This window comes from Pristiophorus japonicus, chromosome 1, assembly GCF_044704955.1.
Source record: "Pristiophorus japonicus isolate sPriJap1 chromosome 1, sPriJap1.hap1, whole genome shotgun sequence".
In the NCBI taxonomy this organism is placed as follows: domain Eukaryota; kingdom Metazoa; phylum Chordata; class Chondrichthyes; family Pristiophoridae; genus Pristiophorus; species Pristiophorus japonicus.
The window spans coordinates 302138477-302153957 of NC_091977.1; positions in this window are offsets into that span (position 1 = coordinate 302138477).

A 15481-nucleotide genomic window follows, 5' to 3' on the forward strand; every position below is an offset into this window, starting at 1 on the left:
CTGATCCCTACAGTGTCACACTGCCTAATCTGATCCTGTCAGTGTCACACTTCCCAATCTGATCCCTTCAGTGTCACACTGCCCAATCTGATCCTGTGAGTGTCACACTTCCCAATCTGATCCCTACAGTGTCACACTTCCCAATTTGATCCCTACAGTGTCACACTGCCCAATCTGATCCCTACAGTGTCACACTGCCCAATCTGATCTTGTCAGTGTCACACTTCCCAATCTGATTCCTACAGTGTCACACTGCCCAATCTGATCCTGTGAGTGTCACACTTCCCAATCTGATCCTGTGAGTGTCACACTTCCCAATCTGATCCTGTGAGTGTCACACTTCCCAATCTTATACCTACAGTGTCACACTGCCCAATCTGCTCCTGTGAGTGTCACACTACCCAATCTGATCCCTACAGTGTCACACTGCCCAATCTGCTCCTGTGAGTGTCACACTTCCCAATCTGATCCCTACAGTGTCACACTGCCCAATCTGATCCTGTGAGTGTCACACTGCCCAATCTGATCCCTACAGTGTCACACTGCCCAATCTGTTCCTGTGAGTGTCACACTTCCCAATCTGATCCCTACAGTGTCACACTGCCCAATCTGATCCCTACAGTGTCACACTGCCCAATCTGATCCTGTGAGTGTCACACTTCCCAATCTGATCCCTACAGTGTCACACTGCCCAATCTGATCCTGTGAGTGTCACACTGCCCAATCTGATCCCGACAGTGTCACACTGCCCAATCTGTTCCTGTCAGTGTCACACTTCCCAATCTGATCCCTACAGTGTCACACTGCCCAATCTGATCCCTGCAGTGTCACACTGACCAATCTGCTCCTGTCAGTGTCACACTTCCCAATCTGATCCCTACAGTGTCACACTGCCCAATCTGATCCTGTGAGTGTCACACTTCCCAATCTGATCCCTACAGTGTCACACTTCCCAATCTGATCCCTACAGTGTCACACTGCCCAATCTGATCCTGTGAGTGTCACACTTTCCAATCTGATCCCTGCAGTGTCACACTGCCCAATCTGATCCTGTGAGTGTCACACTTCCCAATCTGATCCCTACAGTGTCACACTGCCCAATCTGATCCTGTGAGTGTCACACTTCCCAATCTGATCCCTACAGTGTCACACTGCCCAATCTGATCCCTACAGTGTCACACTGCCCAATCTGATCCCTACAGTGTCACACTTCCCAATCTGATCCCTTCAGTGTCACACTGCCCAATCTGATCCTGTGAGTGTCACACTTCCCAATCTGATCCTGTGAGTGTCACACTTCCCAATCTGATCCTGTGAGTGTCACACTTCCCAATCTGATCCCTGCAGTGTCACACTGCCCAATCTGATCCTGTGAGTGTCACACTTCCCAATCTGATCCCTGCAGTGTCACACTGCCCAATCTGCTCCTGTGAGTGTCACACTACCCAATCTGATCCCTACAGTGTCACACTGCCCAATCTGCTCCTGTGAGTGTCACACTGCCCAATCTGATCCCTACAGTGTCACACTGCCCAATCTGTTCCTGTGAGTGTCACACTTCCCAATCTGATCCCTACAGTGTCACACTGCCCAATCTGATCCCGACAGTGTCACACTGCCCAATCTGATCCTGTGAGTGTCACACTTCCCAATCTGATCCCTACAGTGTCACACTGCCCAATCTGATCCTGTGAGTGTCACACTGCCCAATCTGATCCCTACAGTGTCACACTGCCCAATCTGCTCCTGTGAGTGTCACACTACCCAATCTGATCCCTACAGTGTCACACTGCCCAATCTGCTCCTGTGAGTGTCACACTTCCCAATCTGATCCCTACAGTGTCACACTGCCCAATCTGATCCTGTCAGTGTCACACTTCCCAATCTGATCCCTACAGTGTCACACTGCCCAATCTGATCCCTGCAGTGTCACACTGGCCAATCTGATCCCTACAGTGTCACACTTCCCAATCTGATCCCTTCAGTGTCACACTGCCCAATCTGATCCTGTGAGTGTCACACTTCCCAATCTGATCCCTGCAGTGTCACACTGCCCAATCTGATCCTGTGAGTGTCACACTTCCCAATCTGATCCCTACAGTGTCACACTGCCCAATCTGATCCTGTCAGTGTCACACTTTCCAATCTGATCCCTACAGTGTCACACTGCCCAATCTGATCCTGTGAGTGTCACACTTCCCAATCTGATCCCTACAGTGTCACACTGCACAATCTGATCCTGTCAGTGTCACACTTCCCAATCTGATCCCTACAGTGTCACACTGCCCAATCTGCTCCTGTCAGTGTCACATCGCCCAATCTGCTCCTGTCAGTGTCACACTGCCCAATCTGATCCCGTCAATGTCACACAGCCCAATCTGATCCCGTCAGTGTCACACTGCCCAATCTGATCCCGTCAATGTCACATTGCCCAATCTGATCCCGTCAGTGTCACACTTCCCAATCTGATCCCTACAGTGTCACACTGCCCAATCTGATCCTGTCAGTGTCACACTTCCCAATCTGATCCCTTCAGTGTCACACTGCCCAATCTGATCCTGTGAGTGTCACACTTCCCAATCTGATCCTGTCAGTGTCACACTTCCCAATCTGATCCCTACAGTGTCACACTGCCCAATCTGATCCTGTGAGTGTCACACTGCCCAATCTGATCCCTACAGTGTCACACTGCCCAATCTGATCCCTACAGTGTCACACTGCCCAATCTGCTCCTGTGAGTGTCACACTACCCAATCTGATCCCTACAGTGTCACACTGCCCAATCTGCTCCTGTGAGTGTCACACTTCCCAATCTGATCCCGACAGTGTCACACTGCCCAATCTGATCCCTGCAGTGTCACACTGCCCAATCTGATCCCTACAGTGTCACACTTCCCAATCTGATCCCTTCAGTGTCACACTGCCCAATCTGATCCTGTGAGTGTCACACTTCCCAATCTGATCCTGTGAGTGTCACACTTCCCAATCTGATCCCTACAGTGTCACACTGCCCAATCTGATCTTGTCAGTGTCACACTTCCCAATCTGATTCCTACAGTGTCACACTGCCCAATCTGATCCTGTGAGTGTCACACTTCCCAATCTGATCCTGTGAGTGTCACACTTCCCAATCTCATCCTGTGAGTGTCACACTTCCCAATCTGATCCCTACAGTGTCACACTGCCCAATCTGCTCCTGTGAGTGTCACACTACCCAATCTGATCCCTACAGTGTCACACTGGCCAATCTGCTCCTGTGAGTGTCACACTTCCCAATCTGATCCCTACAGTGTCACACTGCCCAATCTGATCCTGTGAGTGTCACACTGCCCATCTGATCCACACAGTGTCACACTGCCCAATCTGTTCCTGTGAGTGTCACACTTCCCAATCTGATCCCTACAGTGTCACACTGCCCAATCTGATCCCTACAGTGTCACACTGCCCAATCTGATCCTGTGAGTGTCACACTTCCCAATCTGATCCCTACAGTGTCACACTGCCCAATCTGATCCTGTGAGTGTCACACTGCCCAATCTGATCCCTACAGTGTCACACTGCCCAATCTGTTCCTGTCAGTGTCACACTTCCCAATCTGATCCCTACAGTGTCACACTGCCCAATCTGATCCCTACAGTGTCACACTGCCCAATCTGCTCCTGTCAGTGTCACACTTCCCAATCTGATCCCTACAGTGTCACACTGCCCAATCTGCTCCTGTCAGTGTCACATCGCCCAATCTGCTCCTGTCAGTGTCACACCGCCCAATCTGCTCCTGTCAGTGTCACACTGCCCAATCTGATCCCGTCAATGTCACGCAGCCCAATCTGCTCCTGTCAGTGTCACACTGCCCAATCTGATCCCGTCAATGTCACACTGCCCAATCTGATCCCGTCAGTGTCACACTGTCCAATCTGATCCTGTCAGTGTCACACTGTCCAATCTGATCCCGTCAGTGTCACACTGCCCAATCTGGTCCCTACAGTTTCACACTGCCCAATCTGATCCCTACAGTGTCACACTGCCCAATCTGATCTTGTCAGTGTCACACTTCCCAATCTGATTCCTACAGTGTCACACTGCCCAATCTGATCCTGTGAGTGTCACACTTCCCAATCTGATCCTGTGAGTGTCACACTTCCCAATCTGATCCTGTGAGTGTCACACTTCCCAATCTGATCCCTATAGTGTCACACTGCCCAATCTGCTCCTGTGAGTGTCACACTACCCAATCTGATCCCTACAGTGTCACACTGCCCAATCTGCTCCTGTGAGTGTCACACTTCCCAATCTGATCCTGTGAGTGTCACACTTCCCAATCTGATCCCGACAGTGTCACACTGCCCAATCTGCTCCTGTGAGTGTCACACTACCCAATCTGATCCCTACAGTGTCACACTGCCCAATCTGCTCCTGTGAGTGTCACACTTCCCAATCTGATCCTGTGAGTGTCACACTTCCCAATCTGATCCCTACAGTGTCACACTGCCCAATCTGCTCCTGTGAGTGTCACACTACCCAATCTGATCCCTACAGTGTCACACTGCCCAATCTGCTCCTGTGAGTGTCACACTTCCCAATCTGATCCCTACAGTGTCACACTGCCCAATCTGATCCTGTGAGTGTCACACTGCCCAATCTGATCCCTACAGTGTCACACTGCCCAATCTGTTCCTGTGAGTGTCACACTTCCCAATCTGATCCCTACAGTGTCACACTGCCCAATCTGATCCCTACAGTGTCACACTGCCCAATCTGATCCTGTGAGTGTCACACTTCCCAATCTGATCCCTACAGTGTCATACTGCCCAATCTGATCCTGTGAGTGTCACACTGCCCAATCTGATCCCTACAGTGTCACACTGCCCAATCTGTTCCTGTGAGTGTCACACTACCCAATCTGATCCCTACAGTGTCACACTGCCCAATCTGCTCCTGTGAGTGTCACACTTCCCAATCTGATCCCTACAGTGTCACACTGCCTAATCTGAACCTGTCAGTGTCACACTTCCCAATCTGATCCCGACAGTGTCACACTGCCCAATCTGATCCCTACAGTGTCACACTGCCCAATCTGATCCCGACAGTGTCACATTTCCCATTCTGATCCCTTTAGTGTCACACTGCCCAATCTGATCCTGTGAGTGTCACACTTCCCAATCTGATCCTGTGAGTGTCACACTTCCCAATGTGATCCCTACAGTGTCACACTGCCCAATCTGATCCCTACAGTGTCACACTGCCCAATCTGATCTTGTCAGTGTCACACTTCCCAATCTGATTCCTACAGTGTCACACTGCCCAATCTGATCCTGTGAGTGTCACACTTCCCAATGTGATCCTGTGAGTGTCACACTTCCCAATCTGATCCTGTGAGTGTCACACTTCCCAATCTGATCCCTACAGTGTCACACTGCCCAATCTGCTCCTGTGAGTGTCACACTACCCAATCTGATCCCTACAGTGTCACACTGCCCAATCTGCTCCTGTGAGTGTCACACTTCCCAATCTGATCCCTACAGTGTCACACTGCCCAATCTGATCCTGTGAGTGTCACACTGCCCAATCTGATCCCTACAGTGTCACACTGCCCAATCTGTTCCTGTGAGTGTCACACTTCCCAATCTGATCCCTACAGTGTCACACTGCCCAATCTGATCCCTACAGTGTCACACTGCCCAATCTGATCCTGTGAGTGTCACACTTCCCAATCTGATCCCTACAGTGTCACACTGCCCAATCTGATCCTGTGTGTGTCACACTGCCCAATCTGATCCCTACAGTGTCACACTGCCCAATCTGTTCCTGTCAGTGTCACACTTCCCAATCTGATCCCTACAGTGTCACACTGCCCAATCTGATCCCTACAGTGTCACACTGACCAATCTGCTCCTGTCAGTGTCACACTTCCCAATCTGATCCCTACAGTGTCACACTGCCTAATCTGATCCTGTGTGTGTCACACTTCCCAATCTGATCCCTACAGTGTCACACTTCCCAATCTGATCCCTACAGTGTCACACTGCCCAATCTGATCCTGTGAGAGTCACACTTCCCAATCTGATCCCTACAGTGTCACACTGCCCAATCTGATCCTGTCAGTGTCACACTTCCCAATCTGATCCCTACAGTGTCACACTGCCCAATCTGATCCCTGCAGTGTGACACTGCCCAATCTGATCCCTACAGTGTCACACTTCCCAATCTGATCCCTTCAGTGTCACACTGCCCAATCTGATCCTGTGAGTGTCACACTTCCCAATCTGATCCCTTCAGTGTCACACTTCCCAATCTGATCCTGTGAGTGTCACACTTCCCAATCTGATCCCTACAGTGTCACACTGCCCAATCTGATCCTGTCAGTGTCACACTTTCCAATCTGATCCCTACAGTGTCACACTGCCCAATCTGATCCTGTGAGTGTCACACTTCCCAATCTGATCCCTACAGTGTCACACTGCCCAATCTGATCCTGTCAGTGTCACACTTCCCAGTCTGATCCCTACAGTGTCACACTGCCCAATCTGCTCCTGTCAGTGTCACATCGCCCAATCTGCTCAAGTCAGTGTCACACTGCCCAATCTGATCCCGTCAATGTCACACAGCCCAATCTGATCCCGTCAGTGTCACACTGCCCAATCTGATCCCGTCAATGTCACACTGCCCAATCTGATCCCGTCAGTGTCACACTTCCCAATCTGATCCCTACAGTGTCACACTGCCCAATCTGATCCTGTCAGTGTCACACTTCCCAATCTGATCCCTTCAGTGTCACACTACCCAATCTGATCCTGTGAGTGTCACACTTCCCAATCTGATCCTGTCAGTGTCACACTTCCCAATCTGATCCCTACAGTGTCACACTGCCCAATCTGATCCTGTGAGTGTCACACTGCCCAATCTGATCCCTACAGTGTCACACTGCCCAATCTGATCCCTACAGTGTCACACTGCCCAATCTGCTCCTGTGAGTGTCACACTACCCAATCTGATCCCTACAGTGTCACACTGCCCAATCTGATCCTGTCAGTGTCACACTTCCCAATCTGATCCCTACAGTGTCACACTGCCCAATCTGATCCTGTCAGTGTCACACTTCCCAATCTGATCCCTACAGTGTCACACTGCCCAATCTGATCCCTGCAGTGTCACACTGCCCAATCTGATCCCTACAGTGTCACACTTCCCAATCTGATCCCTTCAGTGTCACACTGCCCAATCTGATCCTGTGAGTGTCACACTTCCCAATCTGATCCTGTGAGTGTCACACTTCCCAATCTGATCCCTACAGTGTCACACTGCCCAATCTGATCCCTACAGTGTCACACTGCCCAATCTGATCTTGTCAGTGTCACACTTCCCAATCTGATTCCTACAGTGTCACACTGCCCAATCTGATCCTGTGAGTGTCACACTTCTCAATCTGATCCTGTGAGTGTCACACTTCCCAATCTCATCCTGTGAGTGTCACACTGCCCAATCTGCTCCTGTGAGTGTCACACTGCCCAATCTGCTCCTGTGAGTGTCACACTACCCAATCTGATCCCTACAGTGTCACACTGCCCAATCTGCTCCCTACAGTGTCACACTGCCCAATCTGCTCCTGTCAGTGTCACACTTCCCAATCTGATCCCTACAGTGTCACACTGCCCAATCTGATCCTGTGAGTGTCACACTTCCCAATCTGATCCTGTGAGTGTCACACTTCCCAATCTGATCCCTACAGTGTCACACTGCCCAATCTGATCCTGTGAGTGTCACATTTTCCAATCTGATCCCTGCAGTGTCACACTGCCCAATCTGATCCTGTGAGTGTCACACTTCCCAATCTCATCCTGTGATTGTCACACTTCCCAATCTGATCCCTACAGTGTCACACTGCCCAATCTGCTCCTGTGAGTGTCACACTACCCAATCTAATCCCTACAGTGTCACACTGGCCAATCTGCTCCTGTGAGTGTCACACTTCCCAATCTGATCCCTACAGTGTCACACTGCCCAATCTGATCCTGTGAGTGTCACACTTCCCAATCTGATCCCTACAGTGTCACACTGCCCAATCTGATCCCTACAGTGTCACACTGCCCAATCTGATCCTGTGAGTGTCACACTTCCCAATCTGATCCTGTGAGTGTCACACTGCCCAATCTGATCCCTACAGTGTCACACTGCCCAATCTGCTCCTGTCAGTGTCACACTTCCCAATCTGATCCCTACAGTGTCACACTGCCCAATCTGCTCCTGTCAGTGTCACATCGCCCAATCTGCTCCTGTCAGTGTCACACTGCCCAATCTGATCCCGTCAATGTCACACAGCCCAATCTGATCCCGTCAGTGTCACACTGCCCAATCTGATCCCGTCAATGTCACACTGCCCAATCTGATCCCGTCAGTGTCACACTTCCCAATCTGCTCCCGTCAGTCTCACACTGCCCAATCTGCTCCTGTCAGTGTCACACCGCCCAATCTGCTCCTGTCAGTGTCACACTGCCCAATCTGATCCCGTCAATGTCACGCAGCCCAATCTGCTCCTGTCAGTGTCACACTGCCCAATCTGATCCCGTCAATGTCACACTGCCCAATCTGATCCCGTCAGTGTCACACTGTCCAATCTGATCCTGTCAGTGTCACACTGTCCAATCTGATCCCGTCAGTGTCACACTGTCCAATCTGATCCCGTCAGTGTCACACTGCCCAATCTTGTCCCTACAGTTTCACACTGCCCAATCTGATCCCTACAGTGTCACACTGCCCAATCTGATCTTGTCAGTGTCACACTTCCCAATCTGATTCCTACAGTGTCACACTGCCCAATCTGATCCTGTGAGTGTCAACTTCCCAATCTGATCCTCTGAGTGTCACACTTCCCAATCTGATCCTGTGAGTGTCACACTTCCCAATCTGATCCCTACAGTGTCACACTGCCCAATCTGCTCCTGTGAGTGTCACACTACCCAATCTGATCCCTACAGTGTCACACTGCCCAATCTGCTCCTGTGAGTGTCACACTTCCCAATCTGATCCTGTGAGTGTCACACTTCCCAATCTGATCCCTACAGTGTCACACTGCCCAATCTGCTCCTGTGAGTGTCACACTACCCAATCTGATCCCGACAGTGTCACACTGCCCAATCTGCTCCTGTGAGTGTCACACTTCCCAATCTGATCCTGTGAGTGTCACACTTCCCAATCTGATCCCTAGTGTCACACTGCCCAATCTGCTCCTGTGAGTGTCACACTACCCAATCTGATCCCTTCAGTGTCACACTGCCCAATCTGCTCCTGTGAGTGTCACACTTCCCAATCTGATCCCTACAGTGTCACACTGCCCAATCTGATCCTGTGAGTGTCACACTTCCCAATCTGATCCCTACAGTGTCACACTGCCCAATCTGATCCTGTGAGTGTCACACTGCCCAATCTGATCCCTACAGTGTCACACTGCCCAATCTGTTCCTGTGAGTGTCACACTACCCAATCTGATCCCTTCAGTGTCACACTGCCCAATCTGCTCCTGTGAGTGTCACACTTCCCAATCTGATCCCTACAGTGTCACACTGCCCAATCTGATCCTGTCAGTGTCACACTTCCCAATCTGATCCCTACAGTGTCACACTGCCCAATTTGATCCCTACAGTGTCACACTGCCCAATCTGATCCCTACAGTGTCACACTTCCCAATCTGATCCCTTCAGTGTCACACTGCCCAATCTGATCCTGTGAGTGTCACACTTCCCAATCTGATCCTGTGAGTGTCACACTTCCCAATTTGATCCCTACAGTGTCACACTGCCCAATCTGATCCCTACAGTGTCACACTGCCCAATCTGATCTTGTCAGTGTCACACTTCCCAATCTGATTCCTACAGTGTCACACTGCCCAATCTGATCCTGTGAGTGTCACACTTCCCAATCTGATCCTGTGAGTGTCACACTTCCCAATCTGATCCTGTGAGTGTCACACTTCCCAATCTGATCCCTACAGTGTCACACTGCCCAATCTGCTCCTGTGAGTGTCACACTACCCAATCTGATCCCTACAGTGTCACACTGCCCAATCTGCTCCTGTGAGTGTCACACTTCCCAATCTGATCCCTACAGTGTCACACTGCCCAATCTGATCCTGTGAGTGTCACACTGCCCAATCTGATCCCTACAGTGTCACACTGCCCAATCTGTTCCTGTGAGTGTCACACTTCCCAATCTGATCCCTACAGTGTCACACTGCCCAATCTGATCCTGTGAGTGTCACACTTCCCAATCTGATCCCTACAGTGTCACACTGCCCAATCTGATCCTGTGAGTGTCACACTGCCCAATCTGATCCCTACAGTGTCACACTGCCCAATCTGTTCCTGTCAGTGTCATACTTCCCAATCTGATCCCTACAGTGTCACACTGCCCAATCTGATCCCTACAGTGTCACACTGACCAATCTGCTCCTGTGAGTGTCACAATTCCCAATCTGATCCCTACAGTGTCACACTTCCCAATCTGATCCCGACAGTGTCACACTGCCCAATCTGATCCTGTGAGTGTCACACTTTCCAATCTGATCCCTGCAGTGTCACACTGCCCAATCTGATCCTGTGAGTGTCACACTTCCCAATCTGATGCTGTGAGTGTCACACTGCCCAATCTGATCCCTACAGTGTCACACTGCCCAATCTGATCCTGTGAGTGTCACACTTCCCAATCTGATCCCTACAGTGTCACACTGCCCAATCTGATCCCTACAGTGTCACACTGCCCAATCTGTTCCTGTCAGTGTCACACTTCCCAATCTGATCCCTACAGTGTCACACTGCCCAATCTGATCCTGTGAGTGTCACACTTCCCAATCTGATCCCTACAGTGTCACACTGCCCAATCTGATCCTGTCAGTGTCACACTTTCCAATCTGATCCCTACAGTGTCACACTGCCCAATCTGATCCTGTGAGTGTCACACTTCCCAATCTGATCCCTACAGTGTCACACTGCCCAATCTGATCCTGTGAGTGTCACACTTCCCAATCTGATCCCTACAGTGTCACACTTCCCAATCTGATCCCTACAGTGTCACACTGCCCAATCTGATCCTGTCAGTGTCACACTTCCCAATCTGATCCCTACAGTGTCACACTGCCCAATCTGATCCCTGCAGTGTCACACTGCCCAATCTGATCCCTACAGTGTCACACTTCCCAATCTGATCCCTTCAGTGTCACACTGCCCAATCTGATCCCTACAGTGTCACACTGCCCAATCTGCTCCTGTCAGTGTCACATCGCCCAATCTGCTCCTGTCAGTGTCACACTGCCCAATCTGATCCCGTCAATGTCACACAGCCCAATCTGATCCCGTCAGTGTCACACTGCCCAATCTGATCCCGTCAATGTCACACTGCCCAATCTGATCCCGTCAGTGTCACACTTCCCAATCTGCTCCCGTCAGTCTCACACTGCCCAATCTGCTCCTGTCAGTGTCACACCGCCCAATCTGCTCCTGTCAGTGTCACACTGCCCAATCTGATCCCGTCAATGTCACGCAGCCCAATCTGCTCCTGTCAGTGTCACACTGCCCAATCTGATCCCGTCAATGTCACACTGCCCAATCTGATCCCGTCAGTGTCACACTGTCCAATCTGATCCTGTCAGTGTCACACTGTCCAATCTGATCCCGTCAGTGTCACACTGTCCAATCTGATCCCGTCAGTGTCACACTGCCCAATCTTGTCCCTACAGTTTCACACTGCCCAATCTGATCCCTACAGTGATACACTGCCCAATCTGATCTTGTCAGTGTCACACTTCCCAATCTGATTCCTACAGTGTCACACTGCCCAATCTGATCCTGTGAGTGTCAACTTCCCAATCTGATCCTCTGAGTGTCACACTTCCCAATCTGATCCTGTGAGTGTCACACTTCCCAATCTGATCCCTGCAGTGTCACACTGCCCAATCTGCTCCTGTGAGTGTCACACTACCCAATCTGATCCCTACAGTGTCACACTGCCCAATCTGCTCCTGTGAGTGTCACACTTCCCAATCTGATCCTGTGAGTGTCACACTTCCCAATCTGATCCCTACAGTGTCACACTGCCCAATCTGCTCCTGTGAGTGTCACACTACCCAATCTGATCCCGACAGTGTCACACTGCCCAATCTGCTCCTGTGAGTGTCACACTTCCCAATCTGATCCTGTGAGTGTCACACTTCCCAATCTGATCCCTAGTGTCACACTGCCCAATCTGCTCCTGTGAGTGTCACACTACCCAATCTGATCCCTACAGTGTCACACTGCCCAATCTGCTCCTGTGAGTGTCACACTTCCCAATCTGATCCCTACAGTGTCACACTGCCCAATCTGATCCTGTGAGTGTCACACTTCCCAATCTGATCCCTACAGTGTCACACTGCCCAATCTGATCCTGTGAGTGTCACACTGCCCAATCTGATCCCTACAGTGTCACACTGCCCAATCTGTTCCTGTGAGTGTCACACGACCCAATCTGATCCCTACAGTGTCACACTGCCCAATCTGCTCCTGTGAGTGTCACACTTCCCAATCTGATCCCTACAGTGTCACACTGCCCAATCTGATCCTGTCAGTGTCACACTTCCCAATCTGATCCCTACAGTGTCACACTGCCCAATTTGATCCCTACAGTGTCACACTGCCCAATCTGATCCCTACAGTGTCACACTTCCCAATCTGATCCCTTCAGTGTCACACTGCCCAATCTGATCCTGTGAGTGTCACACTTCCCAATCTGATCCTGTGAGTGTCACACTTCCCAATTTGATCCCTACAGTGTCACACTGCCCAATCTGATCCCTACAGTGTCACACTGCCCAATCTGATCTTGTCAGTGTCACACTTCCCAATCTGATTCCTACAGTGTCACACTGCCCAATCTGATCCTGTGAGTGTCACACTTCCCAATCTGATCCTGTGAGTGTCACACTTCCCAATCTGATCCTGTGAGTGTCACACTTCCCAATCTGATCCCTACATTATCACACTGCCCAATCTGCTCCTGTGAGTGTCACACTACCCAATCTGATCCCTACAGTGTCACACTGCCCAATCTGCTCCTGTGAGTGTCACACTTCCCAATCTGATCCCTACAGTGTCACACTGCCCAATCTGATCCTGTGAGTGTCACACTGCCCAATCTGATCCCTACAGTGTCACACTGCCCAATCTGTTCCTGTGAGTGTCACACTTCCCAATCTGATCCCTACAGTGTCACACTGCCCAATCTGATCCTGTGAGTGTCACACTTCCCAATCTGATCCCTACAGTGTCACACTGCCCAATCTGATCCTGTGAGTGTCACACTGCCCAATCTGATCCCTACAGTGTCACACTGCCCAATCTGTTCCTGTCAGTGTCATACTTCCCAATCTGATCCCTACAGTGTCACACTGCCCAATCTGATCCCTACAGTGTCACACTGACCAATCTGCTCCTGTGAGTGTCACACTTCCCAATCTGATCCCTACAGTGTCACACTTCCCAATCTGATCCCTACAGTGTCACACTGCCCAATCTGATCCTGTGAGTGTCACACTTTCCAATCTGATCCCTGCAGTGTCACACTGCCCAATCTGATCCTGTGAGTGTCACACTTCCCAATCTGATCCCTACAGTGTCACACTGCCCAATCTGATCCCTACAGTGTCACACTGCCCAATCTGATCCTGTGAGTGTCACACTTCCCAATCTGATCCCTACAGTGTCACACTGCCCAATCTGATCCCTACAGTGTCACACTGCCCAATCTGTTCCTGTCAGTGTCACACTTCCCAATCTGATCCCTACAGTGTCACACTGCCCAATCTGATCCCTACAGTGTCACACTGCCCAATCTGATCCTGTGAGTGTCACACTTCCCAATCTGATCCCTACAGTGTCACACTTCCCAATCTGATCCCTACAGTGTCACACTGCCCAATCTGATCCTGTGAGTGTCACACTTTCCAATCTGATCCCTGCAGTGTCACACTGCCCAATCTGATCCTGTGAGTGTCACACTTCCCAATCTGATCCCTACAGTGTCACACTGCCCAATCTGATCCTGTCAGTGTCACACTTTCCAATCTGATCCCTACAGTGTCACACTGCCCAATATGATCCTGTGAGTGTCACACTTCCCAATCTGATCCCTACAGTGTCACACTGCCCAATCTGATCCCTACAGTGTCACACCGCCCAATCTGATCCCTACAGTGTCACACTTCCCAATCTGATCCCTTCAGTGTCACACTGCCCAATCTGATCCTGTGAGTGTCACACTTCCCAATCAGATCCTGTGAGTGTCACACTTCCCAATCTGATCCTGTGAGTGTCACACTTCCCAATCTGATCCCTACAGTGTCACACTGCCCAATCTGCTCCTGTGAGTGTCACACTACCCAATCTGATCCCTACAGTGTCACACTGCCCAATCTGCTCCTGTGAGTGTCACACTTCCCAATCTGATCCCTACAGTGTCACACTGCCCAATCTGATCCTGTGAGTGTCACACTGCCCAATCTGATCCCTACAGTGTCACACTGCCCAATCTGTTCCTGTGAGTGTCACACTTCCCAATCTGATCCCTACAGTGTCACACTGCCCAATCTGATCCCTACAGTGTCACACTGCCCAATCTGATCCTGTGAGTGTCACACTTCCCAATCTGATCCCTACAGTGTCACACTGCCCAATCTGATCCTGTGAGTGTCACACTGCCCAATCTGATCCCTACAGTGTCACACTGCCCAATCTGTTCCTGTCAGTGTCACACTTCCCAATCTGATCCCTACAGTGTCACACTGCCCAATCTGATCCCTACAGTGTCACACTGCCCATTCTGCTCCTGTCAGTGTCACACTTCCCAATCTGATCCCTACAGTGTCACACTGCCCAATCTGATCCTGTGAGTGTCACACTTCCCAATCTGATCCTGTCAGTGTCACACTTCCCAATCTGATCCCTACAGTGTCACACTGCCCAATCTGATCCTGTGAGTGTCACACTGCCCAATCTGATCCCTACAGTGTCACACTGCCCAATCTGATCCCTACAGTGTCACACTGCCCAATCTGCTCCTGTGAGTGTCACACTACCCAATCTGATCCCTACAGTGTCACACTGCCCAATCTGCTCCTGTGAGTGTCACACTTCCCAATCTGATCCCTACAGTGTCACACTGCCCAATCTGATCCTGTCAGTGTCACACTTCCCAATCTGATCCCTACAGTGTCACACTGCCCAATCTGATCCCTGCAGTGTCACACTACCCAATCTGATCCCTACAGTGTCACACTGCCCAATCTGCTCCTGTGAGTGTCACACTTCCCAATCTGATCCCTACAGTGTCACACTGCCCAATCTGATCCTGTCAGTGTCACACTTCCCAATCTGATCCCTTCAGTGTCACACTGCCCAATCTGATCCTGTGAGTGTCACACTTCCCAATCTGATCCCTGCAGTGTCACACTGCCCAATCT